The sequence below is a fragment of the Carcharhinus amblyrhynchos genome, chromosome 18 (genome assembly GCF_965287045.1).
Source record: "Carcharhinus amblyrhynchos chromosome 18, sCarAmb.v2.hapA, whole genome shotgun sequence".
In the NCBI taxonomy this organism is placed as follows: domain Eukaryota; kingdom Metazoa; phylum Chordata; class Chondrichthyes; order Carcharhiniformes; family Carcharhinidae; genus Carcharhinus; species Carcharhinus amblyrhynchos.
In genome coordinates, this window is record NC_137341.1 from 10,572,557 (window position 1) to 10,595,707 (window position 23,151).

A 23,151-nucleotide genomic window follows, 5' to 3' on the forward strand; every position below is an offset into this window, starting at 1 on the left:
ATTTGGCCCATTGAGTCTGCTCCGCCATTCAATCATTACTGATAAACCTCTCAATCCCATTTTCCTGCTTTTTCCCTGTAACTTTTGATCTCCTTACCAATCAAGAACCCATCTATCTCTGTCTTAAAGACACCCAATGACCCGGCCTCCACAGCCCTCTGTGGCAATGAGTTCCACAGATTCACTACCCTCTGGCTGAAGAAATTCCTCCTCATCTTGGTTCTAGAGGGTTGTCCCTTTACTCTGAGGCTGTGCCCTCGGATCCTAGTCTTTCCCATTAATGGAAACATCTTCCCCATGTCAACTCTATCCAGGCCTTTCAGATTCTGTCAGTTTCAATGAGCTTCCCCTACCCCATCTTCGTCCTTCTAACCTCTATTGAGTACAGATAGGTTAATAGATTTTTAATTGAAATGATTAAGGGACATGGAGTAAAGTCTTAGTTCAGTCATGATTTCACGGAACCATGATCTACTCCTTTTCCAAAGCATGATTTCAGGCAACAGCCTGGTATCTTGATGTTCTGGTCAATAATAATCCATGTGGTCTTTCTGGATTTTCAGAAGGCGTTTGACAAGGTACCTCACAAGAGGTTATTGCAGAAGGTAAGGGGGCATGGAGTTGGGGGTAGGGTGTTAGCGTGGATAGAGGACTGGTTGTCAAATAGGAGGCAGAGAGTGGAGGTCAATGGGTGCTATTCGGATTGGTGACTAGTGGAGTGCCCCAGGGTTCGGTGCTGGGGCCTCAGCTATTTACCATTTATATAGATGATCTGGAGGAGGGAACTGAGTGTAGGGTGTCAAAATTTGCTGATGACACCAAAATTGGTGGAAAGGCAAATTGTGCGGAGGGTGGGGAGAGTCTACAGAAGGATCTAGATAGGCCGGGCGAATGGGCCAGGAAATGGCAAATGGAATTTAATGTTGGCAAGTGCGAGGTGGTCCACTTTGGTAGGAATAATGGTAGGAAGGATTATTACTTACGTGGAGAAAAACTGCAGCAGGCGACGGTGCAGAGGGACCTCGGGGTCCTTGTGCATGAGTCGCAAAAACCCAGCTTGCAGGTGCAGCAGGTGGTCAGGAAGGCGAATGGGATGCTGGCCTTCATCGCGAGGGGGATTGAATATAAAAGTAGGGAGGTCTTGCTGCAGCTGTATAGGGCATTGGTGAGGCCGCAGCTGGAGTACTGTGTGCAGTTTTGGGCGCCGTACTTACGCAAGGATATTTTGGGCTTGGAGGGAGTGCAGAGGAGGTTTACTAGGCTGATGCCGGAGTTGAGGGGGTTGAGCTATGAGGAGAGGCTGAATAAATTAGGCTTGTACTCGTTAGAGTTTAGAACAATGAGGGGAGATCTCATTGAGACGTATAAGATGATGAATGGGATGGATAGGATAGAGGTGGAGAGACTCTTCCTGCTCAGAAAGGATAGTAGGACTAGGGGGCACAGCCTCAAGATAAAGGGGGAGCGGTTTAGAACGGAGTTGAGGAGGAACTTCTTCACTCAAAGGGTGGTGAATCTCTGGAATTCTCTGCCCGTTGAAGTGGTGGAGGCTACCTCGCTAAATATTTTTAAGACGCGGGTTGATGGGTTTTTGATAAGAGAGGGGATTAAGGGTTATGGGGAGAGGGCGGGAATGTGGAACTGAGCTACGACAGATCAGCCATGATCTTATTGAATGGCGGGGCAGGCTCGAAGGGCTAGTTGGCCTACTCCTGCTCCTATTTCTTATGTTCTTATGTTCAACCAGCGTCACAGAACCAGATTCTCTGCTGACTGTTACATTATTATCTGTGTGAGTTTGCTGTCAACCAACTGGCTGTGCTCTTTTCATAAGTACAACAGGGGCATTACACCTCAGAGTGCTGAGTATGAGTTATTTCTTAAATGCTCTTCTTTGTCAGAGAGTTCTGCTGTGCTTCATTCCAGAGGTTATTCACACAGGGAATACTCCCTGATATGCCAATATTGTAAATGGTGACAGAAATACATAGAAACTAGAAGCAGGAGTAGGTCATTCGGCCCTGCTCCATCATTCATTATGATCATGGTTGATCATCAAATTTAATACCCTGATATCACCTCCCCCCGATATCCCTTGATCCCTTTAGCCCTGCGAACTATATCTAATTCATTCTTGAACTCACACCAAGTTTTGGCCTCAGCTACTTTCAGTGGTGAAGAAATTTCTCCTCACCCTCAAACTAAGACCCCTAGTTCTGGACTCCCCCACCATTAGAATATTCTTTCCAAATCTACCCTGTCTAATCATGTTAGAATTTTATAAGCTTTCATGAGACCCCCTCCCACTCTTCTAAACTCCAGTGAATATAATCCTAACCGACTTAGCCTCTCTCATATGACAGATCTGTCATCCCAGGAATCAGCCTGGTAAACCTTTGTTGCACTCTCTCTATAGCAAGGACACGCTTCCTCAGATAAGGACACCAAAACTGCACACAATACTCCAGGTGTGACCTCACCAATGCCCCTGTAGAATTGCAGGAAAACATCCCTATTCCTATCCTCATGTTATGAAGGCCAGCATGCCATTTGCCTTCTTTGCTGCCTGCTGTACCTGCATGCTTATTTTCAGTGACTGATGCACGAGGACATTAAGGTCTCATTGCGTATCCATCTCTCTCAATTTACACCCATTAAATAATAATCTGCTTTGCTATTTTTGTTACTGAAATGGATAACCTCACATTTATCTACCTTATACTGCATCTGCCATGCATACGCTCACATCCTCAGCCTATCCGAATCATGCTGAAGCATCTCTGCATCCTCCTCCCAGATCCCTGTGGTACCTCACTAGTCACTGCCTGCCAACTGGAAAATGACCCATTTATTTCTACTATTTTATTTTCCTTGTTCTTTTCCCCAGAAAGTTGGGGGTTTTAGTTCAGTCGGGCAGCATGGTCAGTGCAGGCTTGGAGGGCTGAAGGGCCTGTTCCTGCGCTGTAATTTTCTTTGTTCTTTGCTTTCTGTCTGCTAACCAGCTTTCTATCCACCTCAAGACATTACCTACAATCCCATGTGCTTTAACTTTACATAGTGATCGCTATGTGGGACCTTGCTGAAAGCCTTCTGAAATCTAAATAAACGCTACTAGTTACACCCGCAAAGAATTCCAGTAGATTTGTCAAGCGTGATTTCCTTTTCTTAAATCCATGCTGATTTTGTCTGATTATGCCAAATGCTGAGTTATGAAATCCTCGATAATAGCTTCTAGCAACTTCCCCACTACAAACTTTAGGTTCATTGATCTATAGTTCCAAGTTTTCTTGCTATTTCCCTTGTAGAATAGCAGGCTTACATTAGTTACCCTCCAAATCTAGTTCAGAGTCCAAAGAATTTTAGAAAATGACCACCAATGGACCTACTATTTCTCGGGCCACTTCCTTAAATACTCTGGGACCTAGGTTATCAGGCCCTGGAGATTGAAAAATCCTGCAGAAATGTTACTGTTGTTTTCCTTCCCCTTTTTATTCCAAACCTTTTGGTATCGTTTATATTGTATCTCTGCCATGAATGTCCTCCTGCCAACCCAATGTCACCTCTACAATAACACGGCAAGAACAGCCAGCAAAACCTCATGCTGGTTCTCCACAAGAACCCAATTTACACCCCGATTGATTTAATCAACAGAATCTCTGATTCTCTTGCAAGCAGAGCCAATATGGTCAGAATCTAGTCCATGTGCTGGGAAATGTTACCTTGTTCTGGCAGCTGCAGAGGAAGTAACATTTTAAAAGGAACACTATGTTTGAGAAACAGAATGTACATTGCTTTTTGAAGCAGACATTAGGCAGGGCCCAACATTTAAAATTGGATGTCAAATCTCCAGGAGGAATGAAAAGCTTTTGCTAAACTCACTAAATTGTATAGTATCTGATCGCGCCCCTCAGCCTCGACATCAGCATTGCTCTAGTCCACACTATCAGCTGCAGAATAGTAACAAGTCACAATTGACATAGGGTTCGGTCTTGGCTGACTGCTAACAAATGCACCTTCAACAGTAGAAGGATGGGTGTCCCAGTTAATCATAGAATCCCAGTGCAGTAGGAGGCCAGCAGCACCAAGTCTCCGACAGAACCTCCCAACCAAGCCCTATCCCTGTAGCCCCATGTGTTTACCTCACTAATCCCCCTAACCTACATATCTTGGGTCACTAAGGGACAATTAGAATCATGGAATTCCTACGTGCAGAAGGAGGCCATTCAGCCCTTCAAGCCTGCACCAACCACAGTTCCACCCAGGCCCTATTTCCATAACCCCACATATTTACCCTGCTAATCCCCCAACACTAAGGGGCAATTTAGCATGGCCAATGCACCTAACCCACTCAGTATGGTAGGAAACCGGAGCACCTGGAGGAAACCCGCGCAGACACAGGGAGATTGTGCAAATTCGGCACAGACAGTGACCCAAGCCAGGAATCGAATCCAGGTGCCTGGTGCTGTGAGGCGGCGCCCATACAATCCAGTAAACTTGAACACATAGAGCAGGATTTTCCAGCATTCCCCCCTCCTCCTCCCTGCCCTGCCACAGATTTCCTGAAGTCAGAGGCTGATTGCCATTGGTCGTCAGTGTGATTTTCCGGTCCCGCTGAAGGCAATGGCATTTTCCACGGATCGCTGATTGCACCGTCCACCGACAAACCTGCGATGGGGTCGGAGTGGAAAATCCTGGCCATGTTCTGTCTGACCCTTTAGTGTAGTACATAAGAACATAAGAACATAAGAAATAGGAGCAGGAGTAGGCCATCTGGCCCTTCGAGCCTGCCCCGCCATTCAATAAGATCATGGCTGATCTGTCGTGGCTCAGTTCCACTTTCCCGCCCTCTCCCCATAACCCTTAATCCCCTCTCTTATCAAAAACCCATCAACCCGCTTCTTAAAAATATTTAGCGAGGCAGCCTCCACCACTTCAACGGGCAGAGAATTCCAGAGATTCACCACCCTTTGAGTGAAGAAGTTCCTCCTCAACTCCGTTCTGAACTGCCCCCCCTTTATCTTGAGGCTGTGCCCCCTATTGCACTGTTGGAATGCCATCTTTCAGGTGAGACGTGACGCTGTTTTGAAGAAGGATAGCAGATCTGTCCTCATCGTCCTAGATAATACTTATCCCTGAACTAACATCACAAAAAAAACAGTTTATTGATCACCAGCACATTGCAGTTTGTGGGAGATTATGGTGTGGAAATTGGATGCTGCATTTTCACACACTATGGAAGGGATTACACTTTGAAAGAGTGTCACATGCGAGGGTTGTGGAAGGAATCACAGAAATGCAACCTCTCCTCTCCCTTTTGATCAGCGGTGAGCTCTGATTAATGAACCACATCAGAGGGGCTGAATCTTTCTTACTGCAAAAGCAACGTGAGTTTCCTTAAGGCCTGCAGTCCAGTCGGAGCACTGAGCTTTCCTTCTTGCCAGAGAGTGGGGACTGTGCAATCTGTCGCATGAACCCTCCCCACCAAAAACTAATTACAACAGTAAGCCCTGTGCAGTCTCCACTGCGATACTCATCAGAGGATTTAAGCCTCTCTCCTAGGCTCAGTGGCTGGTGAGCTGTGTATTATCTGTGCTGGTTGCTCTTCGGAGGAAAGCACTGACCCAGCCAGTATTGCAATAACAATAATTAAAGACCATCTGTTGATCTGGCATTGGCTGTCTCTGCAAAATACAACCACTGCACTCTCCACTCTCCGCTACATTACTGTAAATTATAAATGATAATGTTAGTAATCAAATCAAAAGCTGCTGTAAAATATTCATACTGTCGGCAATTCTCACCAATATTCTCTCTTCCTTAACCAGGACACTTTGGCGGATGGACCATAAATTACATTGATGGAAAATTGAGGTACAGCGCTTGTTAAAATGCATTTAAGACAAAGCTAAAAATGGATCAAACACTCCTGTTGGAAATGACATAGTTTGCTGGTTGGAGACTATTAATATAATTAAGCGTCTTTGACTGATATTTCTTTGGCCTGTTGACATAATTAACGCTAGCCCCCTCCCTCTCTCTGAGACACTCACCTCTGCTTATTGCCATCATTTCATCTACACCCTTTTGTTTTGAATTTTACAAATTAGGTTTGATTTTAAATATTCAGAGCAATACACATCCTGTGAATGACTAACTTTCTTTACGTTAGTGATCGTAGAAAACTTACAGTACAGAAGGAGTCCACTCAGCCCATCAAGCCTGCATCGACATCAATCCCAGCAAAGCCCTACGCCCATATTTACCCTACAAGTCTCCCTGGCCCTAAGGGACAATTTAGCTTAGCCAATCCACCTAACCCGCACATCTTTGGAGCATGGGAGGAAACTGCAGCACCTGGAGGAAACCCACGCCGACATGGGTAGAACATGCAGACTCCACACAGACAGTGACCCAAGGCTGGAATTGAACCCGGGTCCCTGGCGCTGTGAGGCAGCAGTGATAACCACTGTGCCACCCTGCCGTGTTATGACAAATGCACCATCTTTTGTTTACAACATTTTACACACTCTCACCTGTGAAATCATTGTAGTATTTCTGTACCAAAATCTTTTACACACAATCAGAAAAAAGAATATGCCAACCTCCCCAGTACAGGGACATTGACAGTCAATGAAACAGACAGACTTATGAAATTGACTGGCAGGAATGACCTGATCATCAAGCCAGTCCACACCTACCCCAGCGACCCTCCCCCCTTCCCCCCCCCACCACAAAATATGATCAGAGCATCGTGACCAGTCACATCTTCACTGCCCACCTCCCCTCAGCTCCCCCTCTGTCCGTGCTTGCTCCTCATGAACTGCAATCTCATTCTTCGAGCTCCACACTTCCTCTGTCTAATTTTTAGAATAAAGATCCTTAGGTATTTTTAGTGATTATTTTGGGGTGATTTTAAAAGCAGGTCCAAAATGGACTGAAAGGTTTTGATGGAAATCTAAGAAAACTCCCTAAATTCCTTATATCGCAGCAGCAACGACAACAGCATATGTTTATTAGGTGTACTCAATAAAACATCCTGGCTGGCGTTTCACCGTCCTGTCTGCCACAAGAATGAGAGCGGGCGAGGAGCGGACAATGGGAAGGTCCATTGAACCTTGGGCGGGATTTTACAGTTCCAGCATGAACAAGGCTGAAAAATCTCGTGTCACAAGTAGGTTTACATTAACATTTCAATGAAGTTACTATGGAAAATCCCTTAGTCTCCACACTCTGGTGTCTGTTTGGGTGCACTGAGGGAGAATTTAGCACCTAACCAACACATTGTTCGGACTGTGGGAGGAAACTGGAGCATCTGGAGGAATCCCACGCAATATTAATATTGTCCAAGATAATCTTTTCTAAAAGCTTTTCCACCACCAAGGTTAAACTGACCAGCCTGCTCGTTGCTGGGTTTAGCTTTAAACCTTTTTGGCCTCGCATGTAGCATTTGCAATTCTCCACTCTGTGACACCATTCTTGTATGTAAAGAAGATTATGAACTAATGGCAACTGCCTCCACAAATTTCTTCCCTTCATCCTCTTTGGTGCATCCCTTCAAGTTCCGGTGACTGTCAGCTAGAAGTGCAGCCAATCTTTCTAATACCTGTATTAGTATTTTTATGCCTCTACCCATGTCTGAACAGGTGGGATTTAAAAGTAGTGGACAGACTCAATTCTAGTATTCTTGCACCTGGGTGACACGGTGATACAGTGGTTAGCACTGCTGCCTCACAGCGCCAGGGACCCCAGTTCAATTCCTGGCTTGGGCCACTGTCTGTGCGGAGTCTGCACATTCTCCCCATGTCTGCAGATTTCCTCTAGTTTCCTCCCACAGTCTGAAAGTTGTGTTGGTTAAGTGCAACGGCCATGCTAAATTTTCCGTCAGTGTACCCTGCTTGAACAGGTGCTGGAGCATGGCAACTAAGGGATTTTCACAGCAACTTCATTGCAGTGTTAATATAAGCCTACTTGTGACACTAATAAAATAAATTTAAACTTTAAAAACCCATTCAACTGTGTGAGAGTTTGAAGGGCACAGGATCGTAAAATCCACATGCAGCAATTCTGGCCTTCTCTACTCCATTGCAGGGGTGGACATTTTAGACCTTAGTCATTTCCATGGAGTCAGATCTGTTTTGGTAAATGACGTGGCTCATGGCAACGCAGAAACGAATCGATCCTTTAAGGCGATAAAGAGGAGACATTTCTTTGCTCAACTGTGAATCTTTGGTGTTCTCTGCCTCAGAGGCTTGCTCCATTATTGATTATGTCAAAGGCTGAGAGTGACAGAGGTTTGGTCTCTCAAGGAATCAAGCAATATGGAGAACAGGCAGAAAAACGGGAATGAAGTTAAAAATCAACCCTGATCATGTCAAACGGCAGGGCAGGCTCGGTGGATCTCCTCCTGCCTTCTTCACGATAAAAACAGATGCAAAAATCAGATTGTGGGGCTGGAGGAAGTTACTGACGTTGGGAGAGATGAGGCCACGAAGGTGTTTGAAAACAATGAGAATTTTCAAGCAGAGACATTGCTTGATTGAGAGCTAATGTTGGATAATGAACGCAGGAGTGACGGGGAAAGAAGACTTGGTGCCAGTTAGGACCCGGACAGCAGAGTTACGGCTGGTCTCAACGTTACGGAGGGTAGAAAATTAGGGAGAGCAGCTGGGAACGCATTGGAATAGGCAAGTTCAAAAATGGCCAGGGGAAGAATGAGAGTTTCAGCAGCAGATGTGATGAGGCAGTGTTTTTCTTAATTTATTCATTAGTGTCACAAGTAAGCTTCCATTAACGCCGCAATGAAGTTACTGTGAAAATCCCCTAGTTGCCACACTCCAGGCACCTGTTTGGGTACACTGAGGGAGAATTTAGCATGGCCAATGCACCTAACCAGCATGCCTTTCACACTGTGAAAGGAAACCCACGCAGACAGGGGGAGAATGTGCAGACTGCACGCAGACAGTCACCCAAGGCTGGAATTGAACCCGGGTCCCTGGCGCTGTGAGGCAGCAGTGCTAACTACTGTGCCACCCCTGAGGCTGGGTGATATGAAAGTCAAAGCATGCACGGACACACAGTTGGAAGCTCATTGCAGGAACTAATATGGCACCAAGATTGTAAGCGGTATCGTTTCGCCTCAGGGCCAGAGGGAGGGATGGAGTTAGCAGCTTGGGGATAGAATTTGGAGTGGGGACTGAAGACTTCAATTGAAGGAAGTTTCTGTATATCCAGGACTGGATGTTGGATAAGCAGGCTGATAATTTAGCCACAGTGGAGGAGTCGAGAGAGATGGTGGTGAGATAGATCTGGGTGTGAAAATTAACACTGTACTTTATAATAATATCATCCAAAGTACTTTCTTGGCTGTAGAGCATCTTGGTATTGGAGGATGTTACTTGAAAGCAAACTCCTCATTTTCAAAAGACAGAATGCAAGCAGTTTCAGCCGAATAAACTCAGTGACTACAAGAGCAGGTCAGAGACTGGGGATACTGCAAGTATCCTGACTCCCCAAAAGTCTGTCCACCATCTACAAGGCACTAGTCAGGAGTGTGATGGAATACTCACCACTTGCCTGGATGGGTGCAGCTCCAACAACACAAGAAGCCCAACACCATCCAGGACAAAGCAGCCCGCTTGACTGGTGTCCATCCACTACCCTCACCATCTACCTCCTCCACCAGCGACAACAATGTGCACCAGCTACAAGGCACTCTGCAGCAACTAACCAACCTCTTGAGACAATACATCCTAAACCAGCAACTCTACCACGTGGGAGTGCAAGGGCAGCAGATACATGGGAACACCAGCCACCTGCAAGTTTCCCCTCCAAGCTATATACCATCCTGACTTGGAACCACATCACCATTCCTTTACTGTCACTAGGTCAAAATCTTGGAACTCCCTCCCTAACAGCACTGTGGGTGTACCTGCACAGTAAGAAGTCTCTCAACACCAGGTTAAAGTCCAACAGGTTTATTTGGTAGCCACGAGCTTTCAGAGCGATGCCCCTTCGTCAGGTGAGTGGGCATTCTATTCGCAAACAGAGCATATAAAGACACAAACTCAATTTACAAAATAACGGTCGGAATGAGAGTCTTTCCAGGTAATCCAGTCTTAAAGGTACAGACAATGTGAGTGGAGAGAGGATTAAACACAGATTAAAGAGATGTGTATTGTCTCCAGACTGGACAGTTAATGAGATTTTGCAAGCCCAGGCAAGTCATGGGGGTTACAGATAGTGTGACATGAACCCAAGATCCAGTTGAGGCCATCCTCATGTGTGCAGAACTTGGCTATCAGTCTCTGCTCAGCGACTCTGCATTGTCATGTCGTGAAGGCCGTCTTGGAGAATGCTTACCCGAAGATCAGAGGCCGAATGCCCGTGACCACTCAAGTGACCCCTAAAAGGAAGAGAACACTCTTGCCTGGTGATTGTCGAGCAGTGTTCATTCATCCGTTGTCGCAGCGTCTACACGGTCTCCCCAGTGTACCATGCCTCAGGACATCCTTTCCTGCAGCGTATCAGGTAGACGACATTGGCCGAGTTGCAAGAGTATGTACCGTGTACCTGGCGGATGGTGTTCTCACGTGAGATGATGGCATCAGTGTCGATGATCTGGCATGTCTTGCAGAGGTTGCTACGGCAGGGTTGTGCGGTGTTGTGGTCACTGTTCTCCTGAAGGCTGGGTAGTTTGCTGTGCACAATGGTCTGTTTGAAGTTGTGAGGTTGTTTGAAGGCAAGAAGTGGGGGTGTGGGAATGGCCTTGGCAAGATGTTTGTCTTCTTCAATGACATGTTGAAGGCTGCGGAGAAGATGTCGTAGTTTCTCCGCTCTCACAGTATAGCTACACATCAGGGACTGCAACGTTTCACGAAGGCAGCTCACCACCACCTTCTCAAGGACAATTAGGGAGGTGCAATTAATGCTGGCCAGCCAGCAACGCCCACATCTCAAGAATGAATGAGAAAACATGTTTTCAATGCGCTGCCTGATAGTGTGGATTGGCAGATGTGTCTCTCTCAAATTCTTTAACAGGATTATTTCAGGCAAATAGCAGAGGGGGTGACAATCTGGAAGCAACATTTGCTGATAGAGATGTGTGATTATTGAATAATAAATGAATAATTAAAACCGGATCATTCTTACTGGTGAAAATCCCCTTTCAGAGATTTAATCCAAACAGCAATTGACAGTTTCTTGGTCATTTATCTGTCATGCTGTTGACATACTGTGCTGCAGAGGACACTGCTTTATGCTGGTTAAATAGGTGAAGCTTTGCAGCTTTAAAGCTGGAACTCAGTGTTGGTATTGCAATGACTGAAGGAGGCTGCCCTCTGCTGCTGGTGAAATAGTATTGACGCAGTGAGACACTCCCATTATGGCAGCTTCAACAACAACTTGCATTCAGACAGGGGTTTTCACGTCTTAAGGTGTTTCACAGGCACACTTTCAAACAAAATGCAACACTGAGCCACAGTGGCACAGTGGTTAGCACTGCTGCCTCAAAGCACCAGGGACCTGAATTTGATCCCTGGCTTGGGTCGCTGTCTGTGTGGAGGTTGCACATTCTCCCTGTGTCTGCGTGGGTTTCCTCCCACAGTCCGAAATACGTGCTGATTAGGTGCATTGGCCGTGCTAAATTCTCCCTCAGTGTACCCGAACAGATGCCGGAATGTGGCGACTAGAGGATTTTCACAGTAACTTCATTGCAGTGTTAATGTAAGCCTACTTATGACGCTGATCAATGAAATAAGGAGACATTAGAGGCAAAATACTGCAAATGCTGGAATCTGAGACAAAAACAGAAAATGCTGGAAAATCTCAGCAGATCTCTCCGCATCTGTGGAGAGAGAACAGAGCCAATGTTTTGAGTCTGGATGACCCTTTGCCAGAGCTTGAGAGGGTAGGACAAGTGATCAAAAGCTTAGTCAAAGAGATAAGATAAGCTTTAAGGAGCATCGTGGAGGAGGGAGATGGGGGGGGATTTTGGTCTTCTGTTAGAACAGAATCTCACTTTATGTGGCAAATTCTGTAGCTGATAATGCCCCTGTGAAGCACTTTGGGTCATTTTTAAAAAATTCAATCATGGGACATGGGCGTCGCTGGCTGGTCAGCATTTATTGCCCATCCCTAGTTGCCTTTGGAGAGTAGTTGAGAGTCAGTGACATTGCTGTGGCTCTGAAGTCACATGTAGGCCAGATCAGGCAAGAACAGCAGATTTCCTTCCCTAAAGGACATTCAATGGCTTTAGAAATATTTCATAAACTCAAGTTGCTGTTATTGTTGAGTTTCCACTCCATCTCATCGTCATTGTAAACGTCAGGGCAAAACTGCTGGAAATAGACAGAGACACAAGCAAAAGGGTGTTAGAAGGCACCATACTGAATAAAACAGAGATCCAGCACAGGAATTATTTGAGGGTTTCATTGTTATGAAGCATTAATTAGCCGTGTGGTTCAAGTCAGCCTATCTGATGCAACAGGCCTGAATGGTGGTTGCATATTTACTGGCACAATATGGCTCAAACACAGATCCCAAAGTTACAGATCATTTCTCAAAAATTTTACTAGTCACAGGTAGGTTTACATTAACACTGCAATGAAGTTACAGTGAAAATCCCCGAGTTGCCGCACTCCGGCGCCTGTTCGGGTACACTGAGGGAGAACTGAGCACGGTCAACGCACCTAACCGGTCTTTCGGACTGTGGGAGGAAACTGGAGCACCCGGAGGAAACCCACACAGACACAGGGAGAACGTGCAGACTCCACACGGACTGTGACTCAAGCCAGGAATTGAACCTGGGGTCCCTGATGCTGTGAAAAACAGCAGACCAACCACTGTGTCACCGTGCGGCTCGTGGGTTATAGCTTGGAAAACATTGTTCGTCACCTGCAAAAAAACAGCAAAGATAATGTTTTGTTTTCAGTAGATTTTCCAGGCAGTACTCATTGTTTCAATTATTAAGGTTCTGTCACCCCCTGTATCTGGTACCAAGCTGTGACAGTCAACGCTAAAGCACTGAGAAGGACTGCTAGTGGTGGGAATAGTAACTCAATTCAATAGGTATTGAAGCAAGCCCGTACAGTGAGGCAAGTGGTTGTCTTAGAAACACAGGATGCCAGGGACAAGCAGGAAGTGAGTGTAACCTGTCATTTCTGGCGTTGTCGAAGCTCCAGAATTATCCTGAACTCTTCAGAAATAGCAACTTGATGTCCGCGGTGCTGCTGAGATAAAAATTAGAAAGGCTGCTAAAAACAACAAACCGTTATTCACTTCCTTTGAGCATTTATTTATTTGTCATTAAATTACTGGAGGAACAAAGACTGGTTGGCTGGGAGATAGTCCGGTAAGGAAGAAAAGCCAGTGTTATTTTGCAGAAATTGCATCGACAAGATTTTGTTGGAAGATTTCACTCCCTAATCTACCAAACATAAGGGTCTTCTTGAGATTTTCACTCAGATCCTATTCCGGTGCAAACTTAGTAGAGTTGGCCAATTTTCGCTTTGTGGAAAGGTAGTTTGTGCTGTGACGGTCAACTCCGTGTGTGAAGCATTGTCAGGTGTGTGTCTCAGGAGTCCTCTGGCAGGGCAGCCAGGTCTCTTTACAGAGGAAGTCAACGGCTGAGAAGGTTCATCATTCGCTGCTGTCTGTTTACTCGGGGCCCTCAGCTCAGCCAGTTGGGTTTAGACCATAAGATACAGAAGCAGAATTAGGCCATTTGGCCCATCGAGTCTGCTCCGCCATTCAGTCACGGCTGACAAGTTTCTCAAGCCCATTCTCCTGCATTTTCTAATAAGTTATGATCCCCTTACCAATCAAGAGCTTTCTATCCATCTCTGTCTTAAATACACAATGACCAGTCTGCCACAGCCTTCTGTGGCAATGAATTCCATAGATTCACCATTCTCTGACTGAAGAAATTCCTCCTCATTTTGGTTCTAAAGGATTGTCCCTTCACTCTGAGACTGTGGCCTCAGATCCTAGTCTCTCCGAATAATAGAAACATTTTCCCCGCATCCACTCTATCGAGGCCTTCCATTCTTCTGTAAGTTTCAATGAAATTCCCCCCTCATCCTTCTAAACTCATTTCTCCTCGCCTTTTCCAATGGCCTTTCCAAAGTGTCAGCCTCCAGAGGTCACAACCTTTCCAAAGCGCCAGCCTTCAGAGGTCACGACCTTTCCTAAATGTAAGCCTCCAGAGGTTACGGTTGTCAGTGACAGTCTCCCAGTTGTCAATATCAATGTCCACCGTCTTTATATTTCACATGCAGCTGTCCTTGTAGTGGAGACACGGATAACTGGCACATCGCTACCCAGTTCACAATGCAGAAAGTCTTTAAGGCTGTCACACATCTGCTGAATGTGGCTGAGCCACAGCAGATATCATTGGCATAGTACTGGGTGTATGCTGAAGGAATTAGCACACTCGTGGACCTCTGTGTTGGTTACCAGGTTCTGCCAAGAGATACTGAGGATACATCTGAGACAGCGAAAGTGGAAATCATTCAGCCTTTTCTCCCTGCATGGCTTATGTTGTCTGGAACTCACCCATGAGGATAGCATCTTGGTAGACTCACAGTGTGGTGTTCTCTATCATGTTGTAATTGTTCCATTCTCTCTTACTCAGTTTGGGCACAACTGCTGCAGCTTTTGTGGTGCATGTGTTGAATTCAGCATCAAGTGACAGATTGCTGGTGATTGTGGAGCTGAGATAATATACTGCATCACATTGTCAATGCTGATAGGTGGCAGTACGGCAACATCCCAGACCATGACATTTGTCTTTCTGATGCTGATGGTCAAACCAAGCTCTTCAGTCTATTTGCGCTGAAGGTGTTGCTCAGTATAGAATGCTAGTGTGGCATTGTCAGCTTAGAGCATCTCTCTAAGGAGGACTTGCTCTTAAATCTCAGGTGAGCAAAACGGAACAGCTTTCCGTCAGTTCAGTAAATAGAAAATCTCTGCAGGTGACGTGAAGGTAAAGGGCAGCAACAAAAAAAAGGACAAAGAATGCCAGAAAACAACTCTGTTTGACCTGTCAAAGAGTCTCAGTGTCGTCCCATCGTAGCTGACCTTCACCATCATGTTGACATGGGAAAAGAAGGCCTCATTGAGCAACTTCAGCAGACAGACAGTTTTCTACCGCGGCTTAAATAACTGCCACTGTTCACGTGGCCAAGAGCCTCGGAGAGATCGATTGAAGGCCTTCGAGAGAGAGAATGATTTCACTTGTAGATGTTTCAGTTCTGACCCCACACTGGGATTCAGGGCAGATGCAATTAGCCAGGATGAGAGACACGGAGACAAGCAAATACTTCCCACACAATGCCCAGCAGGGAGCTATCTCCATAATGGTCGCAGTTTCCCAGCTCTTGTACACAATCACAGTCTTTACATCACGCACATCTTGGACTACTGGTTAGCATTGCCCAATCTTTCTTCCCATTTATTAGGAGACTACGGTATTGTCGGTGCTGTCTTGAAGTATATCCCATTTTGTTTCTGCACTGTATGGGAATGTGGAACAGTGCCTGTTCAGTCAAATTGTTGAACAAAAAACAAAGAAAATTGCAGCACGGGGACAGGCCTTCAGCCCTCCAAGCCTACACCGACTATGCTGCCTGTCTGAACTAAAACCCCTACCCTTCCGGAGACCTTATCCCTCTATTCCCATCTATTCATATATTTGTCAAGACATCCCTTAAAAGTCACTTTCGTATTTGCTTCCACTACCTTCCCTAGCAGCGAGTTCCAGGCACCCACCACCCTCTGTGTAAAAAAACTTGCCTCCTACATCTCCTTTAAATGTTGCCCCTCGCATTTTAAACCTATGCCTTCTAGTAATTGACTCTTCCGCCCTGGGAAAAAGCTTTTGGCTGTCCACTCTGCCCATGCCTCTCATAATTTTGTAGACTTCTATCAGGTCGCCCCTCAACCTCCATCGTTTCAGTGAGAACAAACTAAGTTTCTCCAACCCCTCCTCATAGCTAATGCCTTCCGTACCAGGCAACATCCTGGTAAATCTTTTCTGTACCCTCTCCAAAGCCACCACATCCTTCTGGTAATGTGGCGACCAGAATTGAACACTACTTTCCTAGTGCAGCCTAATTAAGGTTCTATAAAACTGTAACATGACTTGCCAATTTTTAAACTCAATGCCCTGGTTTTTAGGAAACTGTTGCTTTTTATCTGGGTAGGCCACGTGACCAACATTGATAGAGATGGCATTTTACTTTTAAGGAATAAACTTCAAGGACAGGGTCCACACCCGGTAATGATCCGTATCACAGTCAGCATGAGTTGACAGTGCTGTTGACAGTCACCTCTCTGATCATTAGATCCAGAAGGTGCCAATATTCAGCTAGTGCCTACGTTCGTAGATGTTTCCAGGACATCCCACATGAAGACGCTGCGTCAGAAATTCACAATCCTGTGTAGATGCCACCCTCGAATCGAGGGTTGGTTCATCGGATAACGACGGTGATACATTCATTGCAATTTTCGGTCTGGTGCCTCTTGTGTATGAGAAAACCAATAATTATTATGTTGAAAACACTTAGTTTCCAGGAACGAAGGTCGTAGGAGGTTTTAGTCAATCACTGTCCTGACGTTCAGAAACTTTTGTTAGTTAAATAACAAATTGAGCTGCGAAATTACATAATGGGAAACAATCTCTGTGAAATTGCCCTCTCTGTTAATTTTGCTGCTGAGTTCAACTGTTTCATTTAAAACTAATGAACTTCTCGAATTTCTGGCAAAAGATTCACATAGGTGAATATCAAGGCTAGACCACTTCTTTCATTATTTGTTCATTAGATAGGAGCACTTCTCACAAGGCTGATCATTACCCATTTATAATTGTCTTGAGAAGGTGGTGGTGAGCTGTCTTCTTGAACCTTGAAGTCCATGTGGCGCTCACTCACTGTTAGGGAGTGAGTTTGACCCAGCGACAGTGAAGGAATAATGATATATTTCCAAGTCAGGATGGTGACCCAGAGGGGAAGTTGCAGGTGATGGTGTTACCCATGTGTCTAATACCCTTGTCCTATATCTAGGTGGTAGAGGTTGCAGGTTTGGAAGGTGCTCCCAAAGGAACCTTGGTGAGTTGTTGCAGTGCATCTTGTAGATGGTGCACATTGCTGCCACCGTGTCAGTGGTGGAGGGAGTGAACATAAGAACATAAGAAATAGGAGCAGGAGTAGGCCATCTAGCCCCTCGAGCCTGCCCCTCCATTCAATAAGATCGTAGCTGATCTGTCGTGTCTCAGTTCTACATTCCCACCCTCTCCCCATAACCCTTAATCCCCTCGCCTATCAAAAACCTATCAACCCGCGTCTTAAAAATATTTAGCGAGGCAGCCTCCACCACTTCAACGGGCAGAGATTCACCACCCTTTGAGTGAAGAAGTTCCTCCTCAACTCCGTTCTAAACCTCCCCCACTTTATCTTGAGGCTGTGCCCTCTAGTCTTACTGTCCTTTCTGAGTGGGAAGAGCCTCTCCACCTCTATCCAATCCATCCCATTCATCATCCTATACGTCTCAATGAGATCTCCCCTCATTCTTCTAAACTCTAATGAGTACAAGCCTCGTTTATTCAGCCTCTCCTCACAGTTCAACCCCCTCAACTCCGGTATCAGCCTAGTATCAGCAGCATGGCTTCGTTACAGGGAGGTCGTGCTTTACGAATCTAGTGGAATTTTTTGAAGAGGTGACAAAAACGGTTGACGAAGGACAAGCCGTTGATGTCGTCTATATGGATTTCAGTAAGGCGTTTGACAAGGTCCCTCATGGTAGGCTGATAGAAAAGGTGAAGGCTCATGGGATACAAGGCCAGGTATGTAGATGGGTGGAGAACTGGCTTGGGAGGAGGAGACAGCGGGTAGTAGTGGAAGGCTCCTTTTCCAATTGGAGGCCTGTCACCAGTGGTGTGCCGCAGGGCTCGGTACTAGGACCTCTTCTATTTGTAGTATATATTAATGACTTGGAAGAGGGGGTAGGTGGTGTGATCAGCAAATTTGCTGATGACACTAAGATGGTTGGATTGGCGGGTACTGAGGAGCAGTGCCTGGCAATGCAACAGGACATAGACAGGCTGGTAGATTGGGCAGATAGATGGCAAATGGAATTTAATCCGGAGAAATGCAAGGTGATGCACTTTGGCCGGAATAATGTGGAGGGGAGTTATACGATAAAAGGTAGAACTATCCGGAGTATAGATACGCAGAGAGACCTGGGGGTGCAAGTGCACAAGTCCCTGAAGGTGTCGGTGCAGGTGCAGAATGTGATGAGGAAAGCGTATGGTATGTTAGCCTTCATAGGAAGGGGTATAGAATATAAGAGTAGGAGTCTGATGTTGCAGTTGTATAGAACGTTGGTTAGGCCTCACTTGGAGTACTGCGTCCAGTTCTGGTCGCCGTACTACCGGAAGGATGTAGAGATCCTGGAGAGAGTGCAGAGGAGATTTACCAGGATGCTGCCTGGTACGGAAGGGCTGTCTTACAAGGAAAGATTGAACGAACTTGGGCTGTTTTCCCTTGAGAGACGTCGGCTGAGGGGGGATCTAATAGAGGTTTATAAGATTATGAAGGGGATAGATAGAGTAAACGGTGGTAAGCTTTTTCCGCTATTAGAAATGGATAGAACGAGGGGTCACGGGCTTAGGGTGAGGGGGGCTAGGTATAAGACAAATATTAGAGGGCAGTTTTTCACACAAAGGGTAGTGGGGGTGTGGAATGCACTGCCGAGTAAGGTGGTGGAAGCAGGCACGCTAGGGTTGTTTAAGAGTCACTTAGACAGCCACATGAGCGGTCTACATATAGGGGGATATAGCAGGCCTTACTAAACATTGTAGGCTTGGGATTCCGTTTTTGCCTCAGGGATGTTACAGTCTTTGCCTGTTTAATAATGAATCTTTGTCTCCACAGGCATTTAAGTCCACCTTGTTGACCAGCAAGGGGCATGCATGCGGCAGGTTGTAGTGGGCTGCTCTTGGATGTTGCTTCGGGAGTTGCCTATTGCTTCATGTCATTAGTGTGCTTAAACTGGACCATCTCGAGGGCAACATGACAGCTCAGAGACTATCTCTGTGCTGTGCGGACACATGGATTTGGGCCTGTGTCTGTGGGAGTTTGCGCGTTCTCCCCGTGGTTGCGTGGGTTTCCTCCGGGTGCTCCGGTTTCCTCCCACATCCCAAAGATGTGCTTTTAGGCTGATTGATTGGGTAACAAACTGTCCCTAAATTGGACCTCCCTGATCCTCGCACATTAGGCGTAGACTAAAATCATGAATAGGTCACTGAGACAATGGGACGGCGGCGCGGGCTCGTTGGGCCGAAGGGCCTGTTTCCCGTGCTGTGTTGTTCTTTGTTCTTTGTTCTAAACCTCCTCTGCACTCCCTCCAAGGCCAAAATATCCTTGCGTAAGCGCGGCGCCCAAAACTGCACACAGTACTCCAGCTGCGGCCTCACCAGTGCCCTATACAGCCGCAGCAAGACCTCCCTACTTTTATATTCAATCCCCCTCGCTATGAAGGCCAGCATCCCATTTGCCTTCCTGACCACCTGCTGCACCTGCAGGCTGGGTTTTTGCGACTCATGCACAAGGACCCCGAGGTCCCTCTGCACCGTCGCATGCTTTTCGCCACGTAAGTAATAGTCCTTCCTACCATTATTCCTACCAAAGTGGACAACCTCACATTTGCCAACATTAAATTCCATTTGCCAGTTCCTGGCCCATTCACCCAGCGTATCTAGATCCTTCTGCAGACTCTCCACACCCTCCGCACAATTTGCCGTTCCACCAATCTTGGTGTCATCAGCAAATTTCGACACCACACACTCGGTTCCCTCCTCCAGATCATCGATATAAATGGTAAATAGCTGAGGCCCCAGCACCGACCCCTGGGGCAGTCCACTAGTCACCGACCGCCAATCCGAATAGCACCCATTGACCCCCACTCTCTGCCTCCTATTTGACAGCCAATCCTCTATCCACGCTAACACCCTACCCCCAACTCCGTGCCCCCTGACCTTCTGTAATAACCTCTTGTGAGGCACCTTGTCAAACGCCTTCTGAAAATCAAGAAACACCACATCCACCGGCTCTCCTCTATCCACCGCCCTAGACACATCCTCATAGAACTCCAATAAATTCGTCAGACACGACTTCCCCTTAACGAAACGTGCTGCGTCTGCTCTATCAAACAATTCTCCTCAAGATGCCTTGCTATTTTCTCCTTGATCATGGATTCTAACATTTTACCTACAACAGACGTTAAACTAACCGGCCTATAATTCCCTGCCTTTTGCCTGCCACCCTTCTTAAACAACGGCGTGACATTAGCCGTTTTCCAACTGGCACTTCCCCGGAATCCAGCGACGTCTGGAAAATAATCACCAAGGCATCCACTATCACCTCCGCCATTTCTTTCAGAACCCTCGGATGCATTCCATCCGGTTTGGGGACTTGTCCACAATCAGTCCCTCCAGTCTGTCGAGCACCGCCTCTCTAGTAACAGTAATGTCATTCAGGCCCTCCATTCCTACCACCGTTCCATCTCTAACACCCGGCAAATTATTCACGTCCTCCTCCGTGAAGACCGAAACAAAAAAGTTATTCAAGGCCTCAGCCATTTCCCCATCCCCTACCACTAAGCCCCACCTCTCATCCTCTAAGGGTCCAACGTTCAACGTGAATGTTGAAGGTTATGCATGGGGCGTCCGTCAAGCCGGCCTCCTTTGGTTTATTTTTGTTTCCCGGCATTCCATGGTGTTTTGAAGTTGAATCTAGCAGGATATGTTATCACTAATCAAGAGATGCCAGGACAATTAAGTCACAAAATGAGATGCTTCTATCCAAGGTTCTGAACATTTTGTCTCCAGCATCAGATTGCTGTGTGTGGCTGTGGTACTGTTAATACTATTAGCAGGCTAATGAAACGTATTGAGCCAGTGCCTGAATTAAATCTTGCTTTCTTTGGAAGTGTGACGGCCAGGATTTTACCCATCAATACATCTCTAGATGTGAATACACTGCTCAGTTACTTATCTCAAATCTGAGATAGATACACTTTTGTTAAGCAAAGGTGCTAAAGGGTATGGGCAAAAGGCAGGTATATGAAATTAGGCCACAGTTCAGCCCTGATCTCATTGAATGGCGAACGGGCTTGAGGGGCTGAATGGCCTACTCCTGTTTCTTTGCCTTGGACGGTGTTGAGCTTCTTGAGTGTCGTTGGAGCTGCACTCATCCAGGCAAGTGGAGAGCATTCCATCGCGCTCCTGACTTATGCCTCATAGCTTTGGGGTGCTGGGCGGGGGGGGGGGGTCATATGGTGAGTTACTTGTCACAGAGTTTGGTTGACCTTGCTAAGTTTCTGGTCAGTGCTAACCCCCAGAGTGTTTAAAGAACAAAGAACAACCCAGCAACCCAGCACAGGAAAACAGGCCCTTCGGCCCAACGAGCCCGCGCCGCTGCATCACCCTACACCTATTCTACCCTGCGTGTCTACAAATGGAACCCCTGACTTAGCCAGATTCAGGGGAGAATAGTGTCAATTTGGTAAACCAATCAGCCTAAGAGCACATCTTTGGGGTGTGGGAGGAAACCGGAGCGCCCGGAGGAAACCCACGCAACCACAGGGAGAATGCGCAAACTCCCACAGACACAGGCCCAAATCCATGTATCTGCACAGCTAGCAGTGCTAGTCACCGAGCTGTTGCGGCGCCCATCTACCGGTCCAGGATCAAGCACACACACCGACACGAAGTACTAGGCCACTCCCGGAACCTCCAAGAGCAGCCCTCGCACGACCCACCGTGTGCATGCCCCTCGTTTGACAACGAGGTGGACCTCCACCTGCGGAATAAAAAGACAAAAACGGGAGATCAGCCGATGGTAATGCCATTGAATGTCAAGGGGAGATGGTTAAATTTGTCTGGTTGGAGATGGTCATTGACTGACATTTGTAACGTGCCGATGTTACTAAATCAACAGGAAACCAAAATGTGCCCACACCCTGTGGCTTCTTTCAGATATTCATATTTGAAGTTCCAGAATGTTCCAAAGTCACGTCTGCAAATTTCCATAGAGGTGCAGAATAAATAACACCAAGGTTACATTCAGTACAGCCGCCCTTGTTACAAATACAGCAATTATCGACCCAGTATCCTTTATGTATTCAAGGGAACCACAGGCACAAAGGCCATCGAGGTTAATCCGTATTAGTAAAACTGTCTATTTTTGAACAGACTATAAATATTTTTAAATTCTACCACACACTGTGTTAATAAAGCTAAATAACTAGATTTGTCAGAGAAGTATTCTTACAAAGTGGCAGATTAGTGAACCAAAAGCGATTATGTTGGAGCGCATCTGGATACTAGCTCCAGTCCTCTGGCAGATTCACTCTAGTATTTTAATGAAATGGTTTGAATCCACACGAAAGGGTCTCAAAACAATTGGGATCAGAGACACTTTACAAGCTCCTTTTATAGAACGGTTACAGCACAGGAGGCCATTCAGCCTGTTGTATCTGTGCTGGCTGTCTGAAGTGGTGATTCTAGTGTCGGTCCCCCACTTTTTCCCCGTAACCCAGCACATTTTTATTTTTCAGATACCCTACCAATTCCTTCTTAAAAGTCTCAATTGAACTTGGCTGCACCAGATTTCATTCCAGTTTCTAACCACTCACTGCGTTAGAAAGTTTCCCCTCATGTTATCATTGCTCCCTTTGCCAAATATTCAAAATCAGTGCCTTCTACTTCCCAGAACTCAGATCTCTTCAGGTTTTAGTGTTCTGAAGAAGGATTTTATTTCCAATGAAATGTCAACCATTTATCCCTCCACAGATCCTGCCAGACCTGCTGAGTTTTACCAGCATTTTCTGAATTTGTAATCTATGCCCCAGCACATGAAGTCCAGGATGCCCTGTGCCTTATTCATCACACTCTCTTTGCTGCAATCACTCCCAGCTCCCACCAGTCACTGACATTCTGCCCTGCTTCAGCTGTTCCATCCCCTCTTATCCAGTGTGAAATACATCACATTTTTCCCTCTCTTTAGCTCTGAAGGAGAATCGTGCAGACTCAAAGCATTAGCTCTGTTTCTCTCTCCACAAGATGCTGCTGGAATTGGTGAATTTTTCCAGCACTTT

At 46.3% G+C, this 23,151-nt stretch overlaps 1 protein-coding gene across 1 annotated transcript in view; it reads right to left on the bottom strand.

Annotated features, from left to right (window-relative positions):
- The window catches only part of rpusd1 (RNA pseudouridine synthase domain containing 1), a 185,702-nt gene extending 163,224 nt beyond the window's left edge, over positions 1-22,478 (bottom strand). The window contains exon 1 of the mRNA XM_080206348.1: positions 22,473-22,478. The gene's annotated coding sequence lies outside the window, so the exon portion shown is untranslated. The remainder of the gene's footprint in view (positions 1-22,472) is intronic.
- Positions 22,479-23,151: the final 673 nt, after the last annotated feature.